Source organism: Acomys minous (genome assembly GCF_964271855.1).
Source record: "Acomys minous genome assembly, chromosome: 19".
Lineage (NCBI taxonomy): Eukaryota > Metazoa > Chordata > Mammalia > Rodentia > Muridae > Acomys > Acomys minous.
The window spans coordinates 14993171-15005257 of NC_140499.1; the positions used below are offsets into that span (position 1 = coordinate 14993171).

The 12087-nt window shown below is 39.1% G+C and overlaps 1 pseudogene across 1 annotated transcript; it reads left to right on the forward strand.

The window, feature by feature from the left end:
• Positions 1-11010: 11010 nt before the first annotated feature.
• LOC311590234 (heterogeneous nuclear ribonucleoprotein A1-like) lies at positions 11011-11685 on the forward strand (annotated as a pseudogene). The gene has a single exon. The product of its transcript is annotated as a heterogeneous nuclear ribonucleoprotein A1-like (transcript).
• Positions 11686-12087: the final 402 nt, after the last annotated feature.

Sequence of the window (12087 nt, forward strand, 5' to 3'; positions counted from 1 at the left end):
TATCCACCCTTTGCCCTTGAAACCTACCCCCCAAAAGAAAACAAAGAATAAATAAATAAATAAATAAATAATGTAAAAAAATTAAAAAAGAAACTATCTCATCGTGGAAGCTGCAGTGTGTCACAGTGCATCACAGTGTGCCACACAGTATGCCCCCAACACACACACACACACACCAAACAACTTTACTTGCGGATAGATCTTCACTGTAATGAGTGATTGGTCTTTTTTGAAGCCTCTGGCCTCTGCTGCACCATCAATACTGGATCCTCACTGGGACTCCTCTAGGTTATCCTGTTGTTGCCCTGTATCATGAAGATCCTGCAGCTTTGGATCAGCAGAACCGGCCTCTTCACACGCAGCAGCAGTTCATAGAATTATAAGGTCTTTATTGTGTGCTTTGCAGATGTTACACAACTGCTTGGCCATTGCACTTCATCTTCAGTCTCTCTAACTTACCTTTTACAACCAAGTGGTGAGTGTGTGTGTGTGTGTGTGTGTGTGTGTGTGTGTGTGATTTTATTAATAAATTTCCTGCCTTGCATGTTTTCTATCTTTCCTTTTATTTATTTGTGTTTTACACTAAATTAATTTGATTTTAATATAATTCCCCTTACTCCAATGTTGTACAAAGTGAAAGTCCTCATTTGCCCAATTACCAATTTTTAATATTATATCCAATTTTAGTCTCTGTAGATTTTACATGACATCTTTTCCCAAGCAAGTGGATATTTCCAAAAGATGAGGAGATCCATATAATCCCAGTGCAATTTTATTTTTTTAACATTTATTTTTACTATTTTAAATTATGTGTATGTCTATGAGTTTGAGTATGGGTATATGCTCATGAGCAGCCAGCAGTGTCAGATCCACCAGGAATTACAGTTAGCTGTGAGTTACTATAGGTCTTGCAAGACACACAATTGGGCACTGAGAACCCCGTTGGGGTCCCCTACAAAAGCAATATGATATTTTAGCCTCTGAGTCATCTCTCCAACCCCCTAGGGAAACTTTCAAAAGCAGAAAACAACATTAATAAAATAGTATTTATATTCATCATTTTAGTTTTTTTAAATGCTTCGTACGTTGATATCTTTTTCCTAATATTAATAGTCTGAGATGAAATTATGTTTAGTTTTTTGTCTCTGAAAATCAGAAACAAGACAAGGACTTTTCCCGCACCTATTCAATATAGTGCATGAGTCTTAGCTAGAGCAATGAGGCAATGGAAGGAGTTCACGGTGATAGAAGTAGGAAAGGAAGCTGTTGGAGTATCTTTATTTGCAGATGATATGATTTTATACATAAGAGCTTAAAGACTCCGCCAAGAAACGTTCACAGCTGATGATCACTTTCAGCAAAGTAGCAAGGTACAAAATGAAAGGCAAAAAATCAGTAGCCCCCTTAAATGCAAATGACAGACTGTAAGGACTACTTACTTTTTATAATGCCCTCCCAAGGACTATCTCTCACCAGACAAGTCAAACTCTTGTACAATAAGAACTTTATAACACAGGGGGGGAAAGGAATGTAAGGAAATAGCAGAAGATGGGCATGTTTGGGCAGAATGTCCTGTGGATGGCTGCTATGCCCATGTGACTTATGATGTTACTCAACCCCAGCATCTCTCTGTTTAGTTTTCATCTAGATGACCCATCTATTGGTGAGAGCAGTGTATTGAAGTCTTCACTATCACCATGTGAGGGTCAGTATGCGGGTTTAGACCCAATAGTGTTTCTTTTATGCAAACTCTTCTGTTTGGTGAGTAAATGTTTTAGAATTGTAATGTCCTCTAGGTGGCTTTTTTCTATAGTGAGTATGCAGTGACCTTCCCTATCTCAGATTAGTTTTGGTTTGAAATCTGTTTGGTGAGATATTAAAATAGCTACATCTGCTTTCCTCTTGGGTCCACTTGCTTGGCATACCTTCAGTATCCTTTACCTTGAGATGATGGCTACCTTGATGTCAATGTGTATTTCCCAGATAGAGCAGATAGACCCTGTTTTCAAATCTGATCTGTTAGCCTGAGTCTTTCTATTACAGGAGACCATGAGTGTTAAGAGTTGTTATTGAATAGTGTTTATTAATTCCTATTATTTTGTTGTTGAAGTCTTTTCTTCCTCTTTTGCTTAATTGTTCTGAAACTGTGGGTTACTTCTCTCCTCTTGGGGGTAATTATTATTCTCTTCATACTGAAGTTTTCCTTCTAGTGTCTCCTGTAGATGAAGCATGGTGAACAGGAATTGTTTAACTTTGTTTTTATCACGAGTTCTTATCTTTCTCCATTGACTGTCACTCAGCATTTGGTGGGGATAGTAGTCTGAGATGGCATCTGTAGTCTTTCAGAGTTTGTAGAACATCTGTCCAGGCCTTTCTGGATTTCAGTGTCTCCACTGAAGTCTGATGTTATTCTAATGAGCACGTTTGTTGTTGTTTTGTTTTGTTTTTTTGTGACTTGGTCCATTTCCTTTGCAGCTTTTAATATCCTTTCTTTGTTCATTTTACTTGTTTGTTTGTACATTTGATAGCTATGTGTCATACAGAGTTTCTTTAATATTCCTCTCTATTTGATGCTCTGTGTTCCTCTGGCACCTTGATAGGTATCTCTTTGTCAGATTAAGTTTCTTCAATGATTTTGTTAAAAATACTTTCTATTTTTGATTTAGGTTTCTCCTCCTCCTCTATAGCTTATTCTTAGGTTTGATTTTTTCATAGTGTCCTGATTTTCCTGTATGCATTTTGCATTATGCTTTTGGCCTAAGACTTTCTTTGACCGAATTATTCATCTCTTCTACTTTTTCTTCAAGATCTGAAATTCTCTCTTCTGTTTCTTTCAATATGTTGGTGAGGATTGTCTCTGAAGTCTTTGTTTGATTTCTTGAGTTTTTCTTTTCAAGTTTTATTTCAAGTTTGGATTTTCTTCAGAGATTCTATTTCTTTGCTAAATTCTCAACTTTCGTATTTTAAATTGTTTTCATTATTCTATCCAACTGTTTGTTTTCTGTTTTCTTGGTCTTAATTGAGGCATTTATTCATAATCTCTTGAAGGTCCTTGAACATATTAATAATGGGCATCTTGAAGTCCTTGTCTTGTGATTAAGTTATATTGATTCCCCCGGTGCATATTGCAATTGGGTGATGGCTTATATAGGAGTCATATTGTCTTGGTTGTTCATGTCCTAGGATCTAGACATCTGAAGTTATGACAATTGTGGTGTTTTTTGGCACAAATATCTAGTATTGGCTTGGTTAAGTGGGTGTTCAGTTTTTTGGTTGTTGATGCCCCAGTTGGACAGGTTATAGACCAAAGAAATGATGCTTGGTTTTCAATCTTAGGGTCTCTTTAGGCTATAGAGGTCAAACTCTGATATCCTGGGCTCTAATGTCCTGTAGCACTGGGCTCATACATATACCAAGCATCCCCACACTGGTGCAAGAAGCGGAGTGGCTCATAGGTTAGCAAGTGGAAGAAAGAAGTTGACTCTGGAGTTGTCTTAGGCAGGACATAGGGTCCAGATCCATTAGGGCAGCAGAGGCAGAACCAGGAGTACCCTGACTCTGGCCAAAGAAGGCAGTGAGTGAGTCGAAAGAAGATGGAATAGGCTGGGGAGAAGGAGTGAGGTGGGCAGGCAGCGGCAGGTCTAAGAATACTCTGGAGAGAGCAGAATGCAGAAGAGAAAGGCGGAGCGTATAGTTAGACCACATGGCAGCAAACTGTGACGGCTATGGAAGTCACAATAGAACGGACACGGGCTAGAAGGAATGGCTGGAGAGGGTGGTGAGAGAAGTGACTCATGACTTTGAAACAAAGCTCCTTACTCTGATTTGCCATATTTTCTCCCGAAAAGACATACCTCCTAATCCTACCCAAACTGCGAAACCTACTAAGGATTGAGAATTCCAATGCCCAATACTATAGAGGCCAGCCAATTCAAACGACCACAGCCCTCGAGTTTATAGACACTTGTGGTGCTTTGAATGAGAGTGGCCTCCACAGACTCACGTGTTTGAATATTCGGTTCCCAGTTAGAGGAACTGTTTGAAAAGGATTAAGAAGTGTGGTCTTGTTGGAGGAGGTGTGTCACAGGAGACTGGCTTTGGGGTTTCAAGAGCCTGAGTCATCCAAAGTTAACAGTCTTCCTGAATTGGGATGCAGATGGCGAAGTGAGTTCTCAGCCATCACTCCAAGCCCCATGCCTTCTTGCCGCCATGCTCCCTGCTATGGCCATGGACTCTAACACTCTGTGACTGAGAGCCCTAAATTAAACACTGTCTTTGATAAGTTGTCTCGGTCATGTTAACTTGTCACAGCAGTTGAAAAAGTAACTAAGAGAACACAGAGAAGGACTTGCTAAACAGGACACCAGTAGTGCAGTTATTTAGACCAACAGCTGGCAAATGGGACCAAACAAAACATAAATGGATCCCTCCAGCAAAAACCAAGCTCATTAGAATGAAGTGGCCACCTATGGAATGAGAAAAAATATTTTGTAGCTGTGCATCTGGCAGGGAATGGGTGTCTAAAATATAAATAAGCAAATAAATAACAAAACAAAAACCTAAATATCAAGGAAAAAAACAACTAAAAACTGGGGCATGGTACTAAATAGATTTATTGAAAGATAAAATATAAATGGCTGAGAAATATTTTTTAAATGTACAACATTCTAACCATCAAGGAAATACATATTAAAATAACTCTGAGATTTCATCTTACCCAAGCCTAAATGGGTTAAGATCGAAGAACAAAACAACAACAACAAAACAAGAAAAACAAATGAAAGCAAATTTTGGCATAGATGTGGGGAAAGGAAAACACTCCCTGTTGGTGAGAGTGAAAACTGATGCAATCAGATATGAGTATGGAGATTCCTCAAAGAGACAGAAACAGAGAAGCCACATGGTTCCGATGTACCACACTCTTGGGTGTATACCCAAAGGCCTCTGTATCTTATTATAAAGATACCTGCTCATCAATGTTTATTGTTTACCTATGTACAATAAGGGGGACATGGAAACAACACAGATGTCTATCAACTGATAAATAGATCATGAAAATGTGGTATATTTACACAATGGAATATTACTTGCCTATTAAGAAACTGAAATTATTAAATTTACAGCTAAATAAACAGAACTAGACATGGTCATCCCAAGTGAGCTAACCAGACAGAGAAGCATTTCCTGCTTTTTTCCCCTACGTGGATGTTAGCTTTGAATCTTTAGGTGTGTATGGTTTATTTAGAATACTCCTAGTGTTTAGGAAATTAGTAAGAGGCCATGGGGGAGGGGAAAACCTTTCAAGGAACGGTAGATGGTATACAGTGTTATGAAGGGGGAAAGGGGAGAAATAATGTGTGAAGTAAGGAGCAGGAAAAGGAGGGAATGTGAAGAAACTATAGATAATTAAAGTTCTTTGCAAAAGGCCATAGAGAAATCCACTACTGTAGAAACTTCTTAAACTCTATGCATATACATAGACAAAAAAAAATTTAAGCTGAGCATGGTGGTGCATACCTTTAATGCCAGCACTTGGCAGGGGTAGGGGGATGGGAGGATTTCAAGGTCAGACTAATTTACATAATGAGTTCAAGGCCAGCCAAGGCCACATAAAAGAGACCTTGTCTCAAAAAAAAGCAAGAATTTAAATGGAGGAAACAATAGAATAATATTCTCCCCCACCCTATAATGGGGGTATAATACCATAGCCACTGGGGTCCCATAGACCTCCCAAACTTTACAGGCTGTTGCTGTTAGTAACTTGATGGTAAGACACTATTGCAAAAAAAAACAAAAACAAAAAAAACCCACCTACTTGGCATGGAGAAATCTAGCGTCTGCTTACTGGAAGCTTCATTCCTACTGACTAGCTTTCGTAGTGACATAATTTTCTGCGCACACTAGCCAAGAAGAAATACAATCATCAATCTTACCCAGCAACAAACCCTATGAGACTCTATAAAGATTGGCCGGGCAATGCCTACTGCTACAAAAGTGACATAAACTTTATGGGTGTAGCCAACCACTTTCTGCTTGGATCTAAGTCTGACTCCAGGAAATGGAACCCATGTGCCTTATGGTGATTACATAGGTCAGGGGCATCAGGAGCGAACCTGTTTCTATTATTCTGCTAAATAGAAAGTAGCCTAATGTGTTATTCTGAACTCTCAGCAGAGAAGTTTCTTCTTGCAGACCTACAACTTCTTGACACCTAGAGAATAAAAGGCTGTGACCTGCTCATCTCTAAATGGGACATCTGTGTCATACCCCTCCTCCAAAGTCTCAGGGATCTTCATGGAAGAGCGCAGAGGACAGGGAGAAGCAGAGGTAGTAGATAGTGATAAGAATATGGTGTTCTCTGGACACAATAGGGCAGCTGCACATAAGAAACCAATTGTGACAGCATGTACAAAACCTGCATGGCTCAAGCCAGATGAAACCCAGCATGGAATCAGAGAGGTCAGCATGATGTCTCATCCATGTTTGAGGAGCTATTTTTTTTCTGCTGCTATAAGAGAACCACAGTGGAACCCCTGATAGGTTGAACATGACCAAGGGCAGGCTCCACACCCAGAAGAATTTGGGCAACACAAACTGGACTTGATGAATTCACACAAAAACAGGGACCTTGAAGTTGGGTAGACAGGGAGGCAAGGGTTCCGGAAGAAGGTTAAAATAACTATAAAGATGTCTGAAAAAGTTATAAGAAATCATACTAGTAACTCTCAAAAAAAAAACCTCTAGCATACATATAATTCTTTGTATAAATATATATATAGTCTAAATAAAGTTTTCTCATCTGGGCTGACAATTCTTCCTCCAAGAACCAAAGACCACCTAACAAAGCCCCCAATACCAGACATGACAAGCAGCTTTTGAGTTATTGGTCATGGCTGTTCAAGAGACTCCCCAAACATACAGCTTGTTCCTGTTGTACCCAGAAGTAGAAGGTCCCCATTGCTAAAGATGCCATGCATGTCAGAATCAGAAGGGCTCAGAGGACATTGAGCTGGAACTGAACCAAAAGCCCCTCCCTGAGCACCAGCTTTCATTGTACCCAAAAAGAATCATGCAAACTTCCAAAGGAGACAACCAGCCGTCCTACCTAGCTATGACACATATGGACCACATCAGGGACCACCATGGCCTGGTAGCCATAAAAGTGCAGTAATGGCATGCATACCTTGGCAGTAACTAACAGCTCTCTAATTGGACCCCAAACCCACTAGACAAGAAGGCAACTATGCCTACTCCTGGAAACCTGACTAACTACTTAATGCTTGTGAAGTCATGGTTAGTGGAGGAGGACCTACAGTCAGCATAATGTCTAACGGTTTAAACATCTGACCTTGTACCCACGGAAATGGATCTTCAAGCCTTCATCAAGAAAACAGTTCTTTGCAGCAGTCAAACGCTACTACAGAAAACTACAACTAATCAAAACACAGAGTTTTGGAGCTGGTCCCAGTGGATTCATCTACAAAACAATTCTATAGCAGAGGCTCAGGGAACACTGTAGAACAGGGAGCAGAAAGAGCATAAGAACCAGAAGACTAGGAAGTTTACTATGAAATTGTGTCTCCTAGTAACGTTAGACCCAGAAAGCCTTACCAACATGTCAATTTAAACATTAGTTGGACAAGAGTGGCACCAATAGATATGTCAAAGTGCATTGGGAAAAGCCCACAAGACCCCAGCCCCATAGAAAAGAAAACCACAGGCATGCTTAGAGCAGGGGAAACAGTCTTCTCCAGGGATGAGTGCATCAATTTAGTTTTCTAATATCAAATGGTCAGCCCTGACAACATATTCATTAATAACATTATACAGACTGCACAAGTTAAACTTAGGGGTGTGTGTGTGTGTGTGTGTGTGTGTGTGTGTGTGTGTGTGTGTGTAATAACAATGAAAAAAGGGTCATGAATTTGAAACAGAGTAATGAAGGTTTATGGAAACGGGAAGAAAGTGAAGGGAAATGTTATAATTATCTTATACTCTCCAAAAATTAGAATTAAAAAAAGAAATGTTTCAAAGAGAGCTGAAACCTCTGTGCATAAAACAAGGAAGGAAAAGAGCAAATTGAAGTTGGCAAATGTTTAAGGAGATAGAAAGGTAACTTAACATAATTTGATAAGTACATACTGAACACATTTAGCAAATTATCATTCTTCATTCCATAAGTTTATATAGATAAAACACTGGGTTTTAAAAACCCAAGTGGTCAGAATAAAAGGAATAATAAAGAAGATAGAAATAAACTAATTGAAAACATTTAGAAGACAGAAAAAAATAAAGAAAACAAAAACGTGGCTGTTTTAAAAAGATTGTTAAAATTAAGAACACTGTAATTAGTTTGATTAGGAAATAAAACAAGATACAAACGACCATGACAAGAGGTAAGAGCCACTTGTGTGTGGACACACTGGTAATCCCAGTACAGTGAGGCAGAGGCAAGATGACTGTAGTTTTGAGAATAGCCTGAGATATTTACATTATGTGAAATATGATATAATGAGTGATAAACGGCCAATAAAAAGACAGAGAATGTTATAAACAACTTTACACCAGTGAATTCAATTAGTTATATGAAATGAAAAAATTACTAGGAAACACAGTCAAAATTCACTCCTTAAGAAACAGACAACCTAAGTAGTTCTCCTCTATTAAACAAATTAAATTTATTGTTTAAAATTATGTCACATTGACATCTCCAGGCACAGAAGACTACACTGCTGAACTCCACCAGTCATTTGAGTAAAAAGTAACATTAATTCTATTCAAACTCTTTTAGAAAACTGAAGTGAAGTTAATACTTCTGTATTAATTCTCCAGGGTTAGTATTGGCCTGCTATTGAAACATAACAAAATCATTGCAAGATAGGAAAATGACAGATCAATTTCCCTCATTATGATAAATTCACAATTTATACAATTTTCCACAATTGAAACAATGTAACCAGAAGGAATACTATATCATGGCAAAGTAGGGTAGGAATAGTCAATGAATATGAGATTGCTTTACCATTCAAACTCAATTAATATAATTTACTACATTAAAAGCCCAGAAGACCATATGGTGATCTCAATAAATGATCTGTCCAAAATAATTTGAAAACTATCCAACATCTGTTGTTGATGGGAAAATAACCTCAGAAAATTCAAACTGATAAAAAGAAACTACAAAAAGATGGCACTGGGATCCAGCTCAGTGGTAGAGAGCTTGCTTAGCCTGTGTGAGGCTTAAGGTTCAGTCCCCAATGCAACAGGAATCTGAGAACACATAGTTTCCATCATATGTAATAGTGAGGCGTTGAAAATCTCCCTGTACAGATTAGGAACAAGATAAAGATGCTCAGTATTACCACCTGCAGCCAACTCTGAACTAGAGATGACAGCGTAGCAAGGCATGAAACAGAAAAAAAAAGGGGGGGCGCTAACTCACCGCAATGGGCTTTAGGAAAAAAGTTACCAGAACTAACAAGTAAATTCAGCATGGCTGAAGAATTTAAGGTCGATGCATAAAACAAAACCAAAACAAAAAAACACAAAGAAAATCAGGAACTAAAAAAACAAAACAAAACAAAACAAAACTGCATCACATTGCTTTTCTGTTGCTGATATAACAAAATACTCAAAGCATTGTATATGGCCTAGTACAACACAATTTATTATCTTAACTCCACACCCAAAACAAATAGACAACCTTTGTTGTGGCAATGAACCAAGGATTACCCCCACACTCTCAGGCTCAGCTCTGGTTTATATTGGCCCAACCTGAAGCAAGCTAGAATCCTACATCAGACACGCAACCAAGGAAAGAAGTCTGTCTGCCCAGGTTACAACATAAAGCACAGATGATGTAAAATGCCAAGACCGTATGCATTTCTCTAAACACCCTAGTCCTACTGAAGTGTTTCCCAATAATAATTAACCTAGATGAGCCCTACACATAGAATTTAAAAGAATAATCATGAGCTTGATCCAAGATTTCAAAGAGTTAAAAGAAGATAGGGGGAAAAAATCTGTGAACTTAAGCAATGAGGTCCTGGATGATGCCCAAAGAGAGACAAGCACTTTGCTTAATGACGTGTTTTGGACAAACTGGGGTCTAAAAAATGAATTCAGGTCAGGCAGTGGTGGCACACACCTTTAACCTCAGCACTTAGAAGACAGAGACAGGAAGGTCTTTGTGAGTTCGTTTCTAGGACATCCACAGCTACACAGAGAAGCCCTGTCTCAAAAAAATATTGGGAGGAAAAAAAGAAGAAAAAAAAACTGAATTTAGTAGAGAGATAAAAAATTGAAGAGAACGCAACCTTCAATGAAGATGAATTTGAAAAGATCAATGACTCAATTAGAAAATTCCTAGTAGAGTGGCTTGGGTAGAAGATAGAAAATCAGGAGTTGAAGATAAAATAGAGGAACATTCAAAGAAAAATATAAATTAAAAATACACAAAAAGAGAAGCTGGAGAGATGGCTCAGAAGTTAAAAATATTGTCTGCTCTTCCAGAGGACCCAGGTTCAATTCCCAGTACCCACAAAGCAATTCGCAACTGTCTATAAGTCCAGGATCCAATACCCTCACACAGACAAACATGTAGGCCAAACACAATGTACATAAACAGAAAACATAAATAAATTATTTTTAAATGCAGAAATTATGAAAAGACTAAATACTCTAATCACAGGCATAGATGAAAATAAATGATCCCAGGCCAATGACATAATTAGATCGTCAACAGGATCATGGAATAGACCCTCACCCCAAATTAAGAAATACAAGAAGCCCACATAGTTCCAAACAGACAGGACCTCAAACGAAATATCCCATAGCATATTACATTTAAGACATTAAACAAAGAACAAAGAGAGAATATTGAAAACTGCAGGGGGGGGGAGCCACAAGTCACATATAAAGGAAAACGTAATCAATAACAACTGATTTCTCGATGAAAACTTAAGGTTTCTGGTGGTTGGCATCGCTGATGGCTCCCATCGCCCTGCTACCATGTCTAAATCGGAGTCTCCCAAGGAGCTACAACAGCTGCTTCATCGGAGGGCTGAGCTTCGAAACAACCGACCAGAGCCCGAGGAGCCATTTTGCGCAATGGGGGACCGTCGTCGCCGACTGTGTGGTAATGAAGGACTCATACACGAAAAGATCCAGGGCCTTTGGGTTTGTCACATTCGCCACTGTGGGGGAAGTGGATGCCGCTATGAATGCCAGACCACACAAGGCGGATGGAAGAGTTGCCGAACCCAAAAGGGCTGTGTCGAGAGAAAGTTCTCAGAAACCAGGTGCTCACTTAACTGGAATGAAGATTTTTGTTGGTGGTATTAAAGAAGACACCGAAGAACATCGCCTACGAGACTACTTTGAGCAGTATGGGAAAACTGAAGTGATTGAAATCATGACTGACAGAGGCAGTGGGGCAAAGAGGGGTTTGCTTTTGTCACCTTTGATGACCATGACTCTGTGGATAGATTGCTATTCAAAAATATCATACTGTCGATGGCCCTGTCAAAGCAAGAGATGGCTAGTGCCTCTTCCAGCCAGAGAGGTTGGAGTGGTTCCAGAAACTTGGGTGGTGGTTGTGGAGGCAGTTTTGGCCCCAATGACAATTTTGGTCAAGGAGGAAACTTCAGTGGCCCTGGTGGCTTTGGTGGCAGGAACAAAGCTTAGCAGGAGAGGAGAGCCACAGAAGTGACAGGGAAGTTACAGGTTACAACAGATTTGTGAACTCAGCCATACACAGTGGTGGCAGGACCTAGCTGCTACAAAGAAGACATGTTTTTAGGCAAATACTCATGTGTATGGGCAAAAAGAACACCAGGACTGTATTTGTGACTAATTGTTTAAAATTGTTTAACATTGACTAAAATTGTTATTTTAGTTTCTGCTCTATGGAACATGTAAAGCAATTCAACAAAGAGTTTTACTGTATATCTTTTTCACCCATGTTGTTGATTGCTAAATGTCTGATCATGTCCCTGAGTAAATGTGTCTCTTAAAGAAAAAGAAAAAGAAAACTTGAAAAGCCAGAAGAGCTAAAAGAACATGGATGCCAACTAGCATACCCAGCAA